General features: G+C 43.7%; 14 non-coding genes across 14 annotated transcripts; all 14 read right to left on the bottom strand.

The window, feature by feature from the left end:
• Window positions 1-834: 834 nt before the first annotated feature.
• On the bottom strand, window positions 835-906 carry TRNAG-UCC (transfer RNA glycine (anticodon UCC)). Its single transcript has one exon. It is a non-coding gene; the product is annotated as a tRNA-Gly (tRNA).
• Window positions 907-1,453: 547 nt separating this feature from the next.
• TRNAM-CAU (transfer RNA methionine (anticodon CAU)) lies at window positions 1,454-1,525 on the bottom strand. Its single transcript has one exon. It is a non-coding gene; the product is annotated as a tRNA-Met (tRNA).
• An 894-nt stretch (window positions 1,526-2,419) lies between these two features.
• TRNAG-CCC (transfer RNA glycine (anticodon CCC)) lies at window positions 2,420-2,491 on the bottom strand. Its single transcript has one exon. It is a non-coding gene; the product is annotated as a tRNA-Gly (tRNA).
• A 1,528-nt stretch (window positions 2,492-4,019) lies between these two features.
• TRNAG-UCC (transfer RNA glycine (anticodon UCC)) lies at window positions 4,020-4,091 on the bottom strand. The gene has a single exon. It is a non-coding gene; the product is annotated as a tRNA-Gly (tRNA).
• A 547-nt stretch (window positions 4,092-4,638) lies between these two features.
• TRNAM-CAU (transfer RNA methionine (anticodon CAU)) lies at window positions 4,639-4,710 on the bottom strand. The gene has a single exon. It is a non-coding gene; the product is annotated as a tRNA-Met (tRNA).
• Window positions 4,711-5,604: 894 nt separating this feature from the next.
• TRNAG-CCC (transfer RNA glycine (anticodon CCC)) lies at window positions 5,605-5,676 on the bottom strand. The gene has a single exon. It is a non-coding gene; the product is annotated as a tRNA-Gly (tRNA).
• A 546-nt stretch (window positions 5,677-6,222) lies between these two features.
• Window positions 6,223-6,294, bottom strand: TRNAM-CAU (transfer RNA methionine (anticodon CAU)). Its single transcript has one exon. It is a non-coding gene; the product is annotated as a tRNA-Met (tRNA).
• A 910-nt stretch (window positions 6,295-7,204) lies between these two features.
• Window positions 7,205-7,276, bottom strand: TRNAG-UCC (transfer RNA glycine (anticodon UCC)). Its single transcript has one exon. It is a non-coding gene; the product is annotated as a tRNA-Gly (tRNA).
• Window positions 7,277-7,823: 547 nt separating this feature from the next.
• Window positions 7,824-7,895, bottom strand: TRNAM-CAU (transfer RNA methionine (anticodon CAU)). Its single transcript has one exon. It is a non-coding gene; the product is annotated as a tRNA-Met (tRNA).
• Window positions 7,896-8,799: 904 nt separating this feature from the next.
• On the bottom strand, window positions 8,800-8,871 carry TRNAG-CCC (transfer RNA glycine (anticodon CCC)). The gene has a single exon. It is a non-coding gene; the product is annotated as a tRNA-Gly (tRNA).
• A 546-nt stretch (window positions 8,872-9,417) lies between these two features.
• Window positions 9,418-9,489, bottom strand: TRNAM-CAU (transfer RNA methionine (anticodon CAU)). Its single transcript has one exon. It is a non-coding gene; the product is annotated as a tRNA-Met (tRNA).
• Window positions 9,490-10,399: 910 nt separating this feature from the next.
• Window positions 10,400-10,471, bottom strand: TRNAG-UCC (transfer RNA glycine (anticodon UCC)). The gene has a single exon. It is a non-coding gene; the product is annotated as a tRNA-Gly (tRNA).
• Window positions 10,472-13,584: 3,113 nt separating this feature from the next.
• TRNAG-UCC (transfer RNA glycine (anticodon UCC)) lies at window positions 13,585-13,656 on the bottom strand. The gene has a single exon. It is a non-coding gene; the product is annotated as a tRNA-Gly (tRNA).
• A 1,524-nt stretch (window positions 13,657-15,180) lies between these two features.
• TRNAG-CCC (transfer RNA glycine (anticodon CCC)) lies at window positions 15,181-15,252 on the bottom strand. Its single transcript has one exon. It is a non-coding gene; the product is annotated as a tRNA-Gly (tRNA).
• Between the last annotated feature and the right edge of the window lie 890 nt (window positions 15,253-16,142).

The raw sequence follows: 16,142 nt of genomic DNA, 5'->3' as shown, positions 1-16,142 counted from the left end.
CATTTGCCTAATTATATCGCAAGGCATGCTGGGTGCAGAAAATCTTCATCTTCCCCTCTCACAATCAGTCATAACTGATAGTCCAGACCCTCTTACGCACTAGCCGTTTCAGGCCTTTATCAAGACAGCAGCTCTCCAACACTCTCTGTCTCTCTCTCTCTGTGATCCTAGTGCTAGCATGCTCAGGATTTGGCTTTACCTGGGAGCCAGAGATCTACCCGGTGAGGGCTTGCCCGGTGTAAGGCTTTTGAGCGTTTGGGAGCGTTCGGTACATGAGAGGACGTTGGACTGGAAACTATGCAAATTTGAAGCATCCAACCTTCCTGCTGCAGTCGGGGGGCTCTTTCCATGGACATCTGCCTTTTGGATTCCTCTAAACTTGCCCTCTGATGAAACATTTTTTGAGCTGCAGTTACCTCCGACGTCTACAAGGTGGCGCTACATTCAGGTGAGGGCACAAGTATGCACAAAATGTTGGCGACTTTCACCAGATTTATCGATGGATCTTGCATATTGTTTTCAGAGGCTAGATATTGCCTAGGAAATGGTTTTTAACATAGAGATGCTGGAGTTATAATGTGTGGTCGGGCCTCAGCCCTTTCATTGTCTGCCCACTGTAAATATTTTTTACCAGCACATGTGAGTGGTGACTCTGCTTTATGAAACTTATCATATATTAGGACAATGAATATAGCAGAAGGGGCGATTGAGATGCTTGCCTACATATTTCTTTATTTTTTATATAACGGCTGATTAATCTGTTCATTATATTTCCATTTTGTGACATGTTGCATTAAAATATATCCTGCTTGCAGAATATATAAGTATTTGTACTGCGTTGGCCGGGAATCGAACCCGGGTCAACTGCTTGGAAGGCAGCTATGCTCACCACTATACCACCAACGCCCTCTGATCTGTGCGCTCTCGGTTCTTAACATTAGGATCCTGAGTTCAATGACTATCTTGCACCAGCTTCAATGGTGCATTTGGTTTAGATACCAACATGAAAAGCAATAGAAAGTTTTTTGCAGAGGGTAAGGAACTGGGATTGAAACCAAGGACAAAGCTGTGCAGAAGAGAAGAATGGAAAGCTGCATTACAAATAATAGATAAGAATATATAGAGGCAGCATGGGAAGCAAAACAGGGAAGAGAAATACAGAACATTCAATTAAATGCCCAGGAGATAGATAAGAGCAGAACAAAAAGGAAAGAATGAAATTCAAAGCCTGCCCATAAAAGTGTTTGAAGGTCCCACCAGTCATTTATGCTTATTATTGTGTGTCTTTACTTTCAAAGTACAGGGTGGATCATTTGATGATCCCTCTCTTGTATTTCAGCAGACACAGATATTTGACAAGTATTTTCTCACATAGCTGGCACAAGCTTGTGCTTTTCCTTGCTGGCAGCGTGGAAATGACAGCTTGGTCCTTGGAAGGAAAGTCAAGAAAAATTAGCAGAGGATGGTTTCGATCCATCGACCTCTGGGTTATGGGCCCAGCACGCTTCCGCTGCGCCACTCTGCTCTGTTGTGAAAGTGTTCTTTTTATGCAGATAGGGAGCATTAAGCAGAGTAGCGTGGGATTGGTACGGCTCTCACCTCATTTGCCTAAGTATATTGCAAGGCATGCTGGGTACAGAAAAACTTCATCTTCCCCTCTCACAATCAGTCATAACTGAAAGTCAGACACTCTTAGGCACTAGCCGTTTCAGACCTTTATCAAGACAGCATGTCATGAACCCTCTCTCTCTCTCTCTGTGATCCTAGCACTAGCATGCTCAGGATTTGGCTTTACCTGGGAGCCAGAGATCTACCCGGTGAGGGCTTGCCCGGTGTGAGGCTTTTGAGCGTTTGGGAGCGTTGTGGACGTTGGACAGGAAACTCTGCGAATTTGAAGCATCCAACATTCCTGCTGCAGTGAGCGGCTCTTTCCATGGACATCTGCCTCTAGGATTCCTCTCAACTTGCCTTCTGATAAAACATTTTGTGAGCAGCAATTACCTTCGACAGCTACAAGGTGGCGCTACATTCTGGTAAGTGCACAAGTATGCACAAAATGTTAGGGACTTTTGCCAGATTTATCGGTGGATCTTGCATATTTTTTTCAGAGGCTAGATATTGCCTAGAAATGCTTTTTAACATAGAGATGTTGGAGTTATAATGTCTGGTCGGGCCTCAGCCCTTCCATTGTTTGCCCACTGTAACATATTTATTACCAGCACATGTGAGTTGTGACTCTGCTTTATAAAACTTATCATATATTAGGACAATGAATGTATCAGAAGGTGCGATTGAGATGTTTGCCTATGTATTTGTTTATTTTTTTATATATGGCTGATTAATCTGTTCATGAAATTTCCATTTTGAGACATGTTGCATTAAAATATGTCCTGCTTGCAGAATATATAAGCATTTTCACTGCGTTGGCCGGGAATCGAACCCGGGTCAACTGCTTGGGAAGCAGCTATGCTCACCACTATACCACCAACGCCCTCTGATGTGTGTGCTCTCGGTTCTAAATATTACGTTCCCGAAATCAATGACTATCTTGCAACAGCTTCAATGGTGCATTTGGTTTCGATACCAACATGAGAAGTAGTAGAACGTTTTTTGCAGAGGGTAAGGAACTGGGGATTGAAACCAAGGACAAAGTTGTGCAGAAGAGAAGAAATGAAATGCAACAGTACAAAAAGTAGAAATCAGCATATATAGGCAGCATGGGAAGCAAAGCAGGGAAGAGAAAGAGAGAACATTCCATGAAATGCCCAGGAGATAGATAAGAGCAGAAAAAAAAGGGAAGAATGAAATTCAAAGCATGCCCAGAAAGTTGTGTGAAGCTCCCACCAGTCATTTATGGTTATAGTTGTGTGTCTTTACTTTCAAAGTACAGGGTTGATCCTTTCACGAACACTCTTGTATTACACAGACACAGATAGTTGAGAAGTCTTTTCTCACATAGCTGGCACAAGCTTGCGCTTTTCCTTTCTGGCAGTGTGGAAATGACAGCTTGGTCCTTGGAAGGAAAGTCAAGCAAAATTAGCAGAGGATGGTTTCGATCCATCGACCTCTGCGTTATGGGCCCAGCACGCTTCCGCTGCGCCACTCTGCTCGTTCATGAAGGTGATCTCTTTATGCAGATGAGGAGGCATTCAGCGGAGTGAAGTGGCATTGGTCGGGCTCTCACCTCATTTGCCTAATTATATTGCAAGGCATGCTGGGTGCAGAAAATCTTCATCTTCCCCTCTCACAATCAGTCATAACTGATAGTCCAGACCCTCTTACGCACTAGCCGTTTCAGGCCTTTATCAAGACAGCAGCTCTCCAACACTCTCTGTCTCTCTCTCTCTGTGATCCTAGTGCTAGCATGCTCAGGATTTGGCTTTACCTGGGAGCCAGAGATCTACCCGGTGAGGGCTTGCCCGGTGTAAGGCTTTTGAGCGTTTGGGAGCGTTCGGTACATGAGAGGACGTTGGACTGGAAACTATGCAAATTTGAAGCATCCAACCTTCCTGCTGCAGTCGGGGGCTCTTTCCATGGACATCTGCCTTTTGGATTCCTCTAAACTTGCCCTCTGATGAAACATTTTTTGAGCTGCAGTTACCTCCGACGTCTACAAGGTGGCGCTACATTCAGGTGAGGGCACAAGTATGCACAAAATGTTGGCGACTTTCACCAGATTTATCGATGGATCTTGCATATTGTTTTCAGAGGCTAGATATTGCCTAGGAAATGGTTTTTAACATAGAGATGCTGGAGTTATAATGTGTGGTCGGGCCTCAGCCCTTTCATTGTCTGCCCACTGTAAATATTTTTTACCAGCACATGTGAGTGGTGACTCTGCTTTATGAAACTTATCATATATTAGGACAATGAATATAGCAGAAGGGGCGATTGAGATGCTTGCCTACATATTTCTTTATTTTTTATATAACGGCTGATTAATCTGTTCATTATATTTCCATTTTGTGACATGTTGCATTAAAATATATCCTGCTTGCAGAATATATAAGTATTTGTACTGCGTTGGCCGGGAATCGAACCCGGGTCAACTGCTTGGAAGGCAGCTATGCTCACCACTATACCACCAACGCCCTCTGATCTGTGCGCTCTCGGTTCTTAACATTAGGATCCTGAGTTCAATGACTATCTTGCACCAGCTTCAATGGTGCATTTGGTTTAGATACCAACATGAAAAGCAATAGAAAGTTTTTTGCAGAGGGTAAGGAACTGGGATTGAAACCAAGGACAAAGCTGTGCAGAAGAGAAGAATGGAAAGCTGCATTACAAATAATAGATAAGAATATATAGAGGCAGCATGGGAAGCAAAACAGGGAAGAGAAATACAGAACATTCAATTAAATGCCCAGGAGATAGATAAGAGCAGAACAAAAAGGAAAGAATGAAATTCAAAGCCTGCCCATAAAAGTGTTTGAAGGTCCCACCAGTCATTTATGCTTATTATTGTGTGTCTTTACTTTCAAAGTACAGGGTGGATCATTTGATGATCCCTCTCTTGTATTTCAGCAGACACAGATATTTGACAAGTATTTTCTCACATAGCTGGCACAAGCTTGTGCTTTTCCTTGCTGGCAGCGTGGAAATGACAGCTTGGTACTTGGAAGGAAAGTCAAGCAAAATTAGCAGAGGATGGTTTCGATCCATCGACCTCTGGGTTATGGGCCCAGCACGCTTCCGCTGCGCCACTCTGCTCTGTTGTGAAAGTGTTCTTTTTATGCAGATAGGGAGCATTAAGCAGAGTAGCGTGGGATTGGTACGGCTCTCACCTCATTTGCCTAAGTATATTGCAAGGCATGCTGGGTACAGAAAAACTTCATCTTCCCCTCTCACAATCAGTCATAACTGAAAGTCAGACACTCTTAGGCACTAGCCGTTTCAGACCTTTATCAAGACAGCATGTCATGAACCCTCTCTCTCTCTCTCTGTGATCCTAGCACTAGCATGCTCAGGATTTGGCTTTACCTGGGAGCCAGAGATCTACCCGGTGAGGGCTTGCCCGGTGTGAGGCTTTTGAGCGTTTGGGAGCGTTGTGGACGTTGGACAGGAAACTCTGCGAATTTGAAGCATCCAACATTCCTGCTGCAGTGAGCGGCTCTTTCCATGGACATCTGCCTCTAGGATTCCTCTCAACTTGCCTTCTGATAAAACATTTTGTGAGCAGCAATTACCTTCGACAGCTACAAGGTGGCGCTACATTCTGGTAAGTGCACAAGTATGCACAAAATGTTAGGGACTTTTGCCAGATTTATCGGTGGATCTTGCATATTTTTTTCAGAGGCTAGATATTGCCTAGAAATGCTTTTTAACATAGAGATGTTGGAGTTATAATGTCTGGTCGGGCCTCAGCCCTTCCATTGTTTGCCCACTGTAACATATTTATTACCAGCACATGTGAGTTGTGACTCTGCTTTATAAAACTTATCATATATTAGGACAATGAATGTATCAGAAGGTGCGATTGAGATGTTTGCCTATGTATTTGTTTATTTTTTTATATATGGCTGATTAATCTGTTCATGAAATTTCCATTTTGAGACATGTTGCATTAAAATATGTCCTGCTTGCAGAATATATAAGCATTTTCACTGCGTTGGCCGGGAATCGAACCCGGGTCAACTGCTTGGGAAGCAGCTATGCTCACCACTATACCACCAACGCCCTCTGATGTGTGTGCTCTCGGTTCTAAATATTACGTTCCCGAAATCAATGACTATCTTGCAACAGCTTCAATGGTGCATTTGGTTTCGATACCAACATGAGAAGTAGTAGAACGTTTTTTGCAGAGGGTAAGGAACTGGGGATTGAAACCAAGGACAAAGTTGTGCAGAAGAGAAGAAATGAAATGCAACAGTACAAAAAGTAGAAATCAGCATATATAGGCAGCATGGGAAGCAAAGCAGGGAAGAGAAAGAGAGAACATTCCATGAAATGCCCAGGAGATAGATAAGAGCAGAAAAAAAAGGGAAGAATGAAATTCAAAGCATGCCCAGAAAGTTGTGTGAAGCTCCCACCAGTCATTTATGGTTATAGTTGTGTGTCTTTACTTTCAAAGTACAGGGTTGATCCTTTCACGAACACTCTTGTATTACACAGACACAGATAGTTGAGAAGTCTTTTCTCACATAGCTGGCACAAGCTTGCGCTTTTCCTTTCTGGCAGTGTGGAAATGACAGCTTGGTCCTTGGAAGGAAAGTCAAGCAAAATTAGCAGAGGATGGTTTCGATCCATCGACCTCTGGGTTATGGGCCCAGCACGCTTCCGCTGCGCCACTCTGCTCGTTCATGAAGGTGATCTCTTTATGCAGATGAGGAGGCATTCAGCGGAGTGAAGTGGCATTGGTCGGGCTCTCACCTCATTTGCCTAATTATATTGCAAGGCATGCTGGGTGCAGAAAATCTTCATCTTCCCCTCTCACAATCAGTCATAACTGATAGTCCAGACCCTCTTACGCACTAGCCGTTTCAGGCCTTTATCAAGACAGCAGCTCTCCAACACTCTCTGTCTCTCTCTCTCTGTGATCCTAGTGCTAGCATGCTCAGGATTTGGCTTTACCTGGGAGCCAGAGATCTACCCGGTGAGGGCTTGCCCGGTGTAAGGCTTTTGAGCGTTTGGGAGCGTTCGGTACATGAGAGGACGTTGGACTGGAAACTATGCAAATTTGAAGCATCCAACCTTCCTGCTGCAGTCGGGGGCTCTTTCCATGGACATCTGCCTTTTGGATTCCTCTAAACTTGCCCTCTGATGAAACATTTTTTGAGCTGCAGTTACCTCCGACGTCTACAAGGTGGCGCTACATTCAGGTGAGGGCACAAGTATGCACAAAATGTTGGCGACTTTCACCAGATTTATCGATGGATCTTGCATATTGTTTTCAGAGGCTAGATATTGCCTAGGAAATGGTTTTTAACATAGAGATGCTGGAGTTATAATGTGTGGTCGGGCCTCAGCCCTTTCATTGTCTGCCCACTGTAAATATTTTTTACCAGCACATGTGAGTGGTGACTCTGCTTTATGAAACTTATCATATATTAGGACAATGAATATAGCAGAAGGGGCGATTGAGATGCTTGCCTACATATTTCTTTATTTTTTATATAACGGCTGATTAATCTGTTCATTATATTTCCATTTTGTGACATGTTGCATTAAAATATATCCTGCTTGCAGAATATATAAGTATTTGTACTGCGTTGGCCGGGAATCGAACCCGGGTCAACTGCTTGGAAGGCAGCTATGCTCACCACTATACCACCAACGCCCTCTGATCTGTGCGCTCTCGGTTCTTAACATTAGGATCCTGAGTTCAATGACTATCTTGCACCAGCTTCAATGGTGCATTTGGTTTAGATACCAACATGAAAAGCAATAGAAAGTTTTTTGCAGAGGGTAAGGAACTGGGATTGAAACCAAGGACAAAGCTGTGCAGAAGAGAAGAATGGAAAGCTGCATTACAAATAATAGATAAGAATATATAGAGGCAGCATGGGAAGCAAAACAGGGAAGAGAAATACAGAACATTCAATTAAATGCCCAGGAGATAGATAAGAGCAGAACAAAAAGGAAAGAATGAAATTCAAAGCCTGCCCATAAAAGTGTTTGAAGGTCCCACCAGTCATTTATGCTTATTATTGTGTGTCTTTACTTTCAAAGTACAGGGTGGATCATTTGATGATCCCTCTCTTGTATTTCAGCAGACACAGATATTTGACAAGTATTTTCTCACATAGCTGGCACAAGCTTGTGCTTTTCCTTGCTGGCAGCGTGGAAATGACAGCTTGGTCCTTGGAAGGAAAGTCAAGCAAAATTAGCAGAGGATGGTTTCGATCCATCGACCTCTGGGTTATGGGCCCAGCACGCTTCCGCTGCGCCACTCTGCTCTGTTGTGAAAGTGTTCTTTTTATGCAGATAGGGAGCATTAAGCAGAGTAGCGTGGGATTGGTACGGCTCTCACCTCATTTGCCTAAGTATATTGCAAGGCATGCTGGGTACAGAAAAACTTCATCTTCCCCTCTCACAATCAGTCATAACTGAAAGTCAGACACTCTTAGGCACTAGCCGTTTCAGACCTTTATCAAGACAGCATGTCATGAACCCTCTCTCTCTCTCTCTGTGATCCTAGCACTAGCATGCTCAGGATTTGGCTTTACCTGGGAGCCAGAGATCTACCCGGTGAGGGCTTGCCCGGTGTGAGGCTTTTGAGCGTTTGGGAGCGTTCGGGACGTGAGTGGACGTTGGACAGGAAACTCTGCGAATTTGAAGCATCCAACATTCCTGCTGCAGTGAGCGGCTCTTTCCATGGACATCTGCCTCTAGGATTCCTCTCAACTTGCCTTCTGATAAAACATTTTGTGAGCAGCAATTACCTTCGACAGCTACAAGGTGGCGCTACATTCTGGTAAGTGCACAAGTATGCACAAAATGTTAGGGACTTTTGCCAGATTTATCGGTGGATCTTGCATATTTTTTTCAGAGGCTAGATATTGCCTAGAAATGCTTTTTAACATAGAGATGTTGGAGTTATAATGTCTGGTCGGGCCTCAGCCCTTCCATTGTTTGCCCACTGTAACATATTTATTACCAGCACATGTGAGTTGTGACTCTGCTTTATAAAACTTATCATATATTAGGACAATGAATGTATCAGAAGGTGCGATTGAGATGTTTGCCTATGTATTTGTTTATTTTTTTATATATGGCTGATTAATCTGTTCATGAAATTTCCATTTTGAGACATGTTGCATTAAAATATGTCCTGCTTGCAGAATATATAAGCATTTTCACTGCGTTGGCCGGGAATCGAACCCGGGTCAACTGCTTGGGAAGCAGCTATGCTCACCACTATACCACCAACGCCCTCTGATGTGTGTGCTCTCGGTTCTAAATATTACGTTACCGAAATCAATGACTATCTTGCAACAGCTTCAATGGTGCATTTGGTTTCGATACCAACATGAGAAGTAGTAGAACGTTTTTTGCAGAGGGTAAGGAACTGGGGATTGAAACCAAGGACAAAGTTGTGCAGAAGAGAAGAAATGAAATGCAACAGTACAAAAAGTAGAAATCAGCATATATAGGCAGCATGGGAAGCAAAGCAGGGAAGAGAAAGAGAGAACATTCCATGAAATGCCCAGGAGATAGATAAGAGCAGAAAAAAAAGGGAAGAATGAAATTCAAAGCATGCCCAGAAAGTTGTGTGAAGCTCCCACCAGTCATTTATGGTTATAGTTGTGTGTCTTTACTTTCAAAGTACAGGGTTGATCCTTTCACGAACACTCTTGTATTACACAGACACAGATAGTTGAGAAGTCTTTTCTCACATAGCTGGCACAAGCTTGCGCTTTTCCTTTCTGGCAGTGTGGAAATGACAGCTTGGTCCTTGGAAGGAAAGTCAAGCAAAATTAGCAGAGGATGGTTTCGATCCATCGACCTCTGGGTTATGGGCCCAGCACGCTTCCGCTGCGCCACTCTGCTCGTTCATGAAGGTGATCTCTTTATGCAGATGAGGAGGCATTCAGCGGAGTGAAGTGGCATTGGTCGGGCTCTCACCTCATTTGCCTAATTATATCGCAAGGCATGCTGGGTGCAGAAAATCTTCATCTTCCCCTCTCACAATCAGTCATAACTGATAGTCCAGACCCTCTTACGCACTAGCCGTTTCAGGCCTTTATCAAGACAGCAGCTCTCCAACACTCTCTGTCTCTCTCTCTCTGTGATCCTAGTGCTAGCATGCTCAGGATTTGGCTTTACCTGGGAGCCAGAGATCTACCCGGTGAGGGCTTGCCCGGTGTAAGGCTTTTGAGCGTTTGGGAGCGTTCGGTACATGAGAGGACGTTGGACTGGAAACTATGCAAATTTGAAGCATCCAACCTTCCTGCTGCAGTCGGGGGCTCTTTCCATGGACATCTGCCTTTTGGATTCCTCTAAACTTGCCCTCTGATGAAACATTTTTTGAGCTGCAGTTACCTCCGACGTCTACAAGGTGGCGCTACATTCAGGTGAGGGCACAAGTATGCACAAAATGTTGGCGACTTTCACCAGATTTATCGATGGATCTTGCATATTGTTTTCAGAGGCTAGATATTGCCTAGGAAATGGTTTTTAACATAGAGATGCTGGAGTTATAATGTGTGGTCGGGCCTCAGCCCTTTCATTGTCTGCCCACTGTAAATATTTTTTACCAGCACATGTGAGTGGTGACTCTGCTTTATGAAACTTATCATATATTAAGACAATGAATATAGCAGAAGGGGCGATTGAGATGCTTGCCTACATATTTGTTTATTTTTTATATAACGGCTGATTAATCTGTTCATTATATTTCCATTTTGTGACATGTTGCATTAAAATATATCCTGCTTGCAGAATATATAAGTATTTGTACTGCGTTGGCCGGGAATCGAACCCGGGTCAACTGCTTGGAAGGCAGCTATGCTCACCACTATACCACCAACGCCCTCTGATCTGTGCGCTCTCGGTTCTTAACATTAGGATCCTGAGTTCAATGACTATCTTGCACCAGCTTCAATGGTGCATTTGGTTTAGATACCAACATGAAAAGCAATAGAAAGTTTTTTGCAGAGGGTAAGAAACTGGGATTGAAACCAAGGACAAAGCTGTGCAGAAGAGAAGAATGGAAAGCTGCATTACAAATAATAGATAAGAATATATAGAGGCAGCATGGGAAGCAAAACAGGGAAGAGAAATACAGAACATTCAATTAAATGCCCAGGAGATAGATAAGAGCAGAACAAAAAGGAAAGAATGAAATTCAAAGCCTGCCCATAAAAGTGTTTGAAGGTCCCACCAGTCATTTATGCTTATTATTGTGTGTCTTTACTTTCAAAGTACAGGGTGGATCATTTGATGATCCCTCTCTTGTATTTCAGCAGACACAGATATTTGACAAGTATTTTCTCACATAGCTGGCACAAGCTTGTGCTTTTCCTTGCTGGCAGCGTGGAAATGACAGCTTGGTCCTTGGAAGGAAAGTCAAGAAAAATTAGCAGAGGATGGTTTCGATCCATCGACCTCTGGGTTATGGGCCCAGCACGCTTCCGCTGCGCCACTCTGCTCTGTTGTGAAAGTGTTCTTTTTATGCAGATAGGGAGCATTAAGCAGAGTAGCGTGGGATTGGTACGGCTCTCACCTCATTTGCCTAAGTATATTGCAAGGCATGCTGGGTACAGAAAAACTTCATCTTCCCCTCTCACAATCAGTCATAACTGAAAGTCAGACACTCTTAGGCACTAGCCGTTTCAGACCTTTATCAAGACAGCATGTCATGAACCCTCTCTCTCTCTCTCTGTGATCCTAGCACTAGCATGCTCAGGATTTGGCTTTACCTGGGAGCCAGAGATCTACCCGGTGAGGGCTTGCCCGGTGTGAGGCTTTTGAGCGTTTGGGAGCGTTGTGGACGTTGGACAGGAAACTCTGCGAATTTGAAGCATCCAACATTCCTGCTGCAGTGAGCGGCTCTTTCCATGGACATCTGCCTCTAGGATTCCTCTCAACTTGCCTTCTGATAAAACATTTTGTGAGCAGCAATTACCTTCGACAGCTACAAGGTGGCGCTACATTCTGGTAAGTGCACAAGTATGCACAAAATGTTAGGGACTTTTGCCAGATTTATCGGTGGATCTTGCATATTTTTTTCAGAGGCTAGATATTGCCTAGAAATGCTTTTTAACATAGAGATGTTGGAGTTATAATGTCTGGTCGGGCCTCAGCCCTTCCATTGTTTGCCCACTGTAACATATTTATTACCAGCACATGTGAGTTGTGACTCTGCTTTATAAAACTTATCATATATTAGGACAATGAATGTATCAGAAGGTGCGATTGAGATGTTTGCCTATGTATTTGTTTATTTTTTTATATATGGCTGATTAATCTGTTCATGAAATTTCCATTTTGAGACATGTTGCATTAAAATATGTCCTGCTTGCAGAATATATAAGCATTTTCACTGCGTTGGCCCGGAATCGAACCCGGGTCAACTGCTTGGGAAGCAGCTATGCTCACCACTATACCACCAACGCCCTCTGATGTGTGTGCTCTCGGTTCTAAATATTACGTTCCCGAAATCAATGACTATCTTGCAACAGCTTCAATGGTGCATTTGGTTTCGATACCAACATGAGAAGTAGTAGAACGTTTTTTGCAGAGGGTAAGGAACTGGGGATTGAAACCAAGGACAAAGTTGTGCAGAAGAGAAGAAATGAAATGCAACAGTACAAAAAGTAGAAATCAGCATATATAGGCAGCATGGGAAGCAAAGCAGGGAAGAGAAAGAGAGAACATTCCATGAAATGCCCAGGAGATAGATAAGAGCAGAAAAAAAAGGGAAGAATGAAATTCAAAGCATGCCCAGAAAGTTGTGTGAAGCTCCCACCAGTCATTTATGGTTATAGTTGTGTGTCTTTACTTTCAAAGTACAGGGTTGATCCTTTCACGAACACTCTTGTATTACACAGACACAGATAGTTGAGAAGTCTTTTCTCACATAGCTGGCACAAGCTTGCGCTTTTCCTTTCTGGCAGTGTGGAAATGACAGCTTGGTCCTTGGAAGGAAAGTCAAGCAAAATTAGCAGAGGATGGTTTCGATCCATCGACCTCTGGGTTATGGGCCCAGCACGCTTCCGCTGCGCCACACTGCTCGTTCATGAAGGTGATCTCTTTATGCAGATGAGGAGGCATTCAGCGGAGTGAAGTGGCATTGGTCGGGCTCTCACCTCATTTGCCTAATTATATCGCAAGGCATGCTGGGTGCAGAAAATCTTCATCTTCCCCTCTCACAATCAGCCATAACTGATAGTCCAGACCCTCTTACGCACTAGCCGTTTCAGGCCTTTATCAAGACAGCAGCTCTCCAACACTCTCTGTCTCTCTCTCTCTGTGATCCTAGTGCTAGCATGCTCAGGATTTGGCTTTACCTGGGAGCCAGAGATCTACCCGGTGAGGGCTTGCCCGGTGTAAGGCTTTTGAGCGTTTGGGAGCGTTCGGTACATGAGAGGACGTTGGACTGGAAACTATGCAAATTTGAAGCATCCAACCTTCCTGCTGCAGTCGGGGGCTCTTTCCATGGACATCTGCCTTTTGGATTCCTCTAAACTTGCCCTCTGATGAAACATTTTTTGAGCTGCAGTTACCTCCGACGTCTACAAGGTGGCGCTACATTCAGGTGAGGGCACAAGTATGCACAAAATGTTGGCGACTTTCACCAGATTTATCGATGGATCTTGCATATTGTTTTCAGAGGCTAGATATTGCCTAGGAAATGGTTTTTAACATAGAGATGCTGGAGTTATAATGTGTGGTCGGGCCTCAGCCCTTTCATTGTCTGCCCACTGTAAATATTTTTTACCAGCACATGTGAGTGGTGACTCTGCTTTATGAAACTTATCATATATTAGGACAATGAATATAGCAGAAGGGGCGATTGAGATGCTTGCCTACATATTTGTTTATTTTTTATATAACGGCTGATTAATCTGTTCATTATATTTCCATTTTGTGACATGTTGCATTAAAATATATCCTGCTTGCAGAATATATAAGTATTTGTACTGCGTTGGCCGGGAATCGAACCCGGGTCAACTGCTTGGAAGGCAGCTATGCTCACCACTATACCACCAACGCCCTCTGATCTGTGCGCTCTCGGTTCTTAACATTAGGATCCTGAGTTCAATGACTATCTTGCACCAGCTTCAATGGTGCATTTGGTTTAGATACCAACATGAAAAGCAATAGAAAGTTTTTTGCAGAGGGTAAGGAACTGGGATTGAAACCAAGGACAAAGCTGTGCAGAAGAGAAGAATGGAAAGCTGCATTACAAATAATAGATAAGAATATATAGAGGCAGCATGGGAAGCAAAACAGGGAAGAGAAATACAGAACATTCAATTAAATGCCCAGGAGATAGATAAGAGCAGAACAAAAAGGAAAGAATGAAATTCAAAGCCTGCCCATAAAAGTGTTTGAAGGTCCCACCAGTCATTTATGCTTATTATTGTGTGTCTTTACTTTCAAAGTACAGGGTGGATCATTTGATGATCCCTCTCTTGTATTTCAGCAGACACAGATATTTGACAAGTATTTTCTCACATAGCTGGCACAAGCTTGTGCTTTTCCTTGCTGGCAGCGTGGAAATGACAGCTTGGTCCTTGGAAGGAAAGTCAAGAAAAATTAGCAGAGGATGGTTTCGATCCATCGACCTCTGGGTTATGGGCCCAGCACGCTTCCGCTGCGCCACTCTGCTCTGTTGTGAAAGTGTTCTTTTTATGCAGATAGGGAGCATTAAGCAGAGTAGCGTGGGATTGGTACGGCTCTCACCTCATTTGCCTAAGTATATTGCAAGGCATGCTGGGTACAGAAAAACTTCATCTTCCCCTCTCACAATCAGTCATAACTGAAAGTCAGACACTCTTAGGCACTAGCCGTTTCAGACCTTTATCAAGACAGCATGTCATGAACCCTCTCTCTCTCTCTCTGTGATCCTAGCACTAGCATGCTCAGGATTTGGCTTTACCTGGGAGCCAGAGATCTACCCGGTGAGGGCTTGCCCGGTGTGAGGCTTTTGAGCGTTTGGGAGCGTTCGGTACATGAGAGGACGTTGGACTGGAAACTATGCAAATTTGAAGCATCCAACATTCCTGCTGCAGTGAGCGGCTCTTTCCATGGACATCTGCCTCTAGGATTCCTCTCAACTTGCCTTCTGATAAAACATTTTGTGAGCAGCAATTACCTTCGACAGCTACAAGGTGGCGCTACATTCTGGTAAGTGCACAAGTATGCACAAAATGTTAGGGACTTTTGCCAGATTTATCGGTGGATCTTGCATATTTTTTTCAGAGGCTAGATATTGCCTAGAAATGCTTTTTAACATAGAGATGTTGGAGTTATAATGTCTGGCCGGGCCTCAGCCCTTCCATTGTTTGCCCACTGTAACATATTTATTTCCAGCACATGTGAGTTGTGACTCTGCTTTATAAAACTTATCATATATTAGGACAATGAATGTATCAGAAGGTGCGATTGAGATGTTTGCCTATGTATTTGTTTATTTTTTTTATATATGGCTGAATAATCTGTTCATGAAATTTCCATTTTGAGACATGTTGCATTAAAATATATCCTGCTTGCAGAATATATAAGCATTTTCACTGCGTTGGCCGGGAATCGAACCCGGGTCAACTGCTTGGGAAGCAGCTATGCTCACCACTATACCACCAACGCCCTCTGATGTGTGTGCTCTCGGTTCTAAATATTACGTTCCCGAAATCAATGACTATCTTGCAACAGCTTCAATGGTGCATTTGGTTTCGATACCAACATGAGAAGTAGTAGAACGTTTTTTGCAGAGGGTAAGGAACTGGGGATTGAAACCAAGGACAAAGTTGTGCAGAAGAGAAGAAATGAAATGCAACAGTACAAATAGTAGAAATCAGCATATATAGGCAGCATGGGAAGCAAAGCAGGGAAGAGAAAGAGAGAACATTCCATGAAATGCCCAGGAGATAGATAAGAGCAGAAAAAAAAGGGAAGAATGAAATTCAAAGCATGCCCAGAAAGTTGTGTGAAGCTCCCACCAGTCATTTATGGTTATAGTTGTGTGTCTTTACTTTCAAAGTACAGGGTTGATCCTTTCACAAACACTCTTGTATTACACAGACACAGATAGTTGAGAAGTCTTTTCTCACATAGCTGGCACAAGCTTGCGCTTTTCCTTTCTGGCAGTGTGGAAATGACAGCTTGGTCCTTGGAAGGAAAGTCAAGCAAAATTAGCAGAGGATGGTTTCGATCCATCGACCTCTGGGTTATGGGCCCAGCACGCTTCCGCTGCGCCACTCTGCTCGTTCGTGAAAGTGATCTCTTTATGCAGATGAGGAGGCATTCAGCGGAGTGAAGTGGGATTGGTCGGGCTCTCACCTCATTTGCCTAATTATATCGCAAGGCATGCTGGGTGCAGAAAATCTTCATCTTCCCCTCTCACAATCAGTCATAACTGATAGTCCAGACCCTCTTAGGCACTAGCCGTTTCAGGCCTTTATCAAGACAGCAGCTCTCCGACACTCTCTGTCTCTCTCTCTCTGTGATCCTAGTGCTAGCATGCTCAGGATTTGGCT

The sequence above is a fragment of the Lissotriton vulgaris genome, unplaced genomic scaffold (assembly GCF_964263255.1).
Source record: "Lissotriton vulgaris unplaced genomic scaffold, aLisVul1.2 SCAFFOLD_975, whole genome shotgun sequence".
In the NCBI taxonomy this organism is placed as follows: Eukaryota; Metazoa; Chordata; class Amphibia; order Caudata; family Salamandridae; genus Lissotriton; species Lissotriton vulgaris.
The sequence above is the reverse complement of the archived record's forward strand: the minus strand, read 5'-3'. Positions and strand labels throughout refer to the sequence as shown.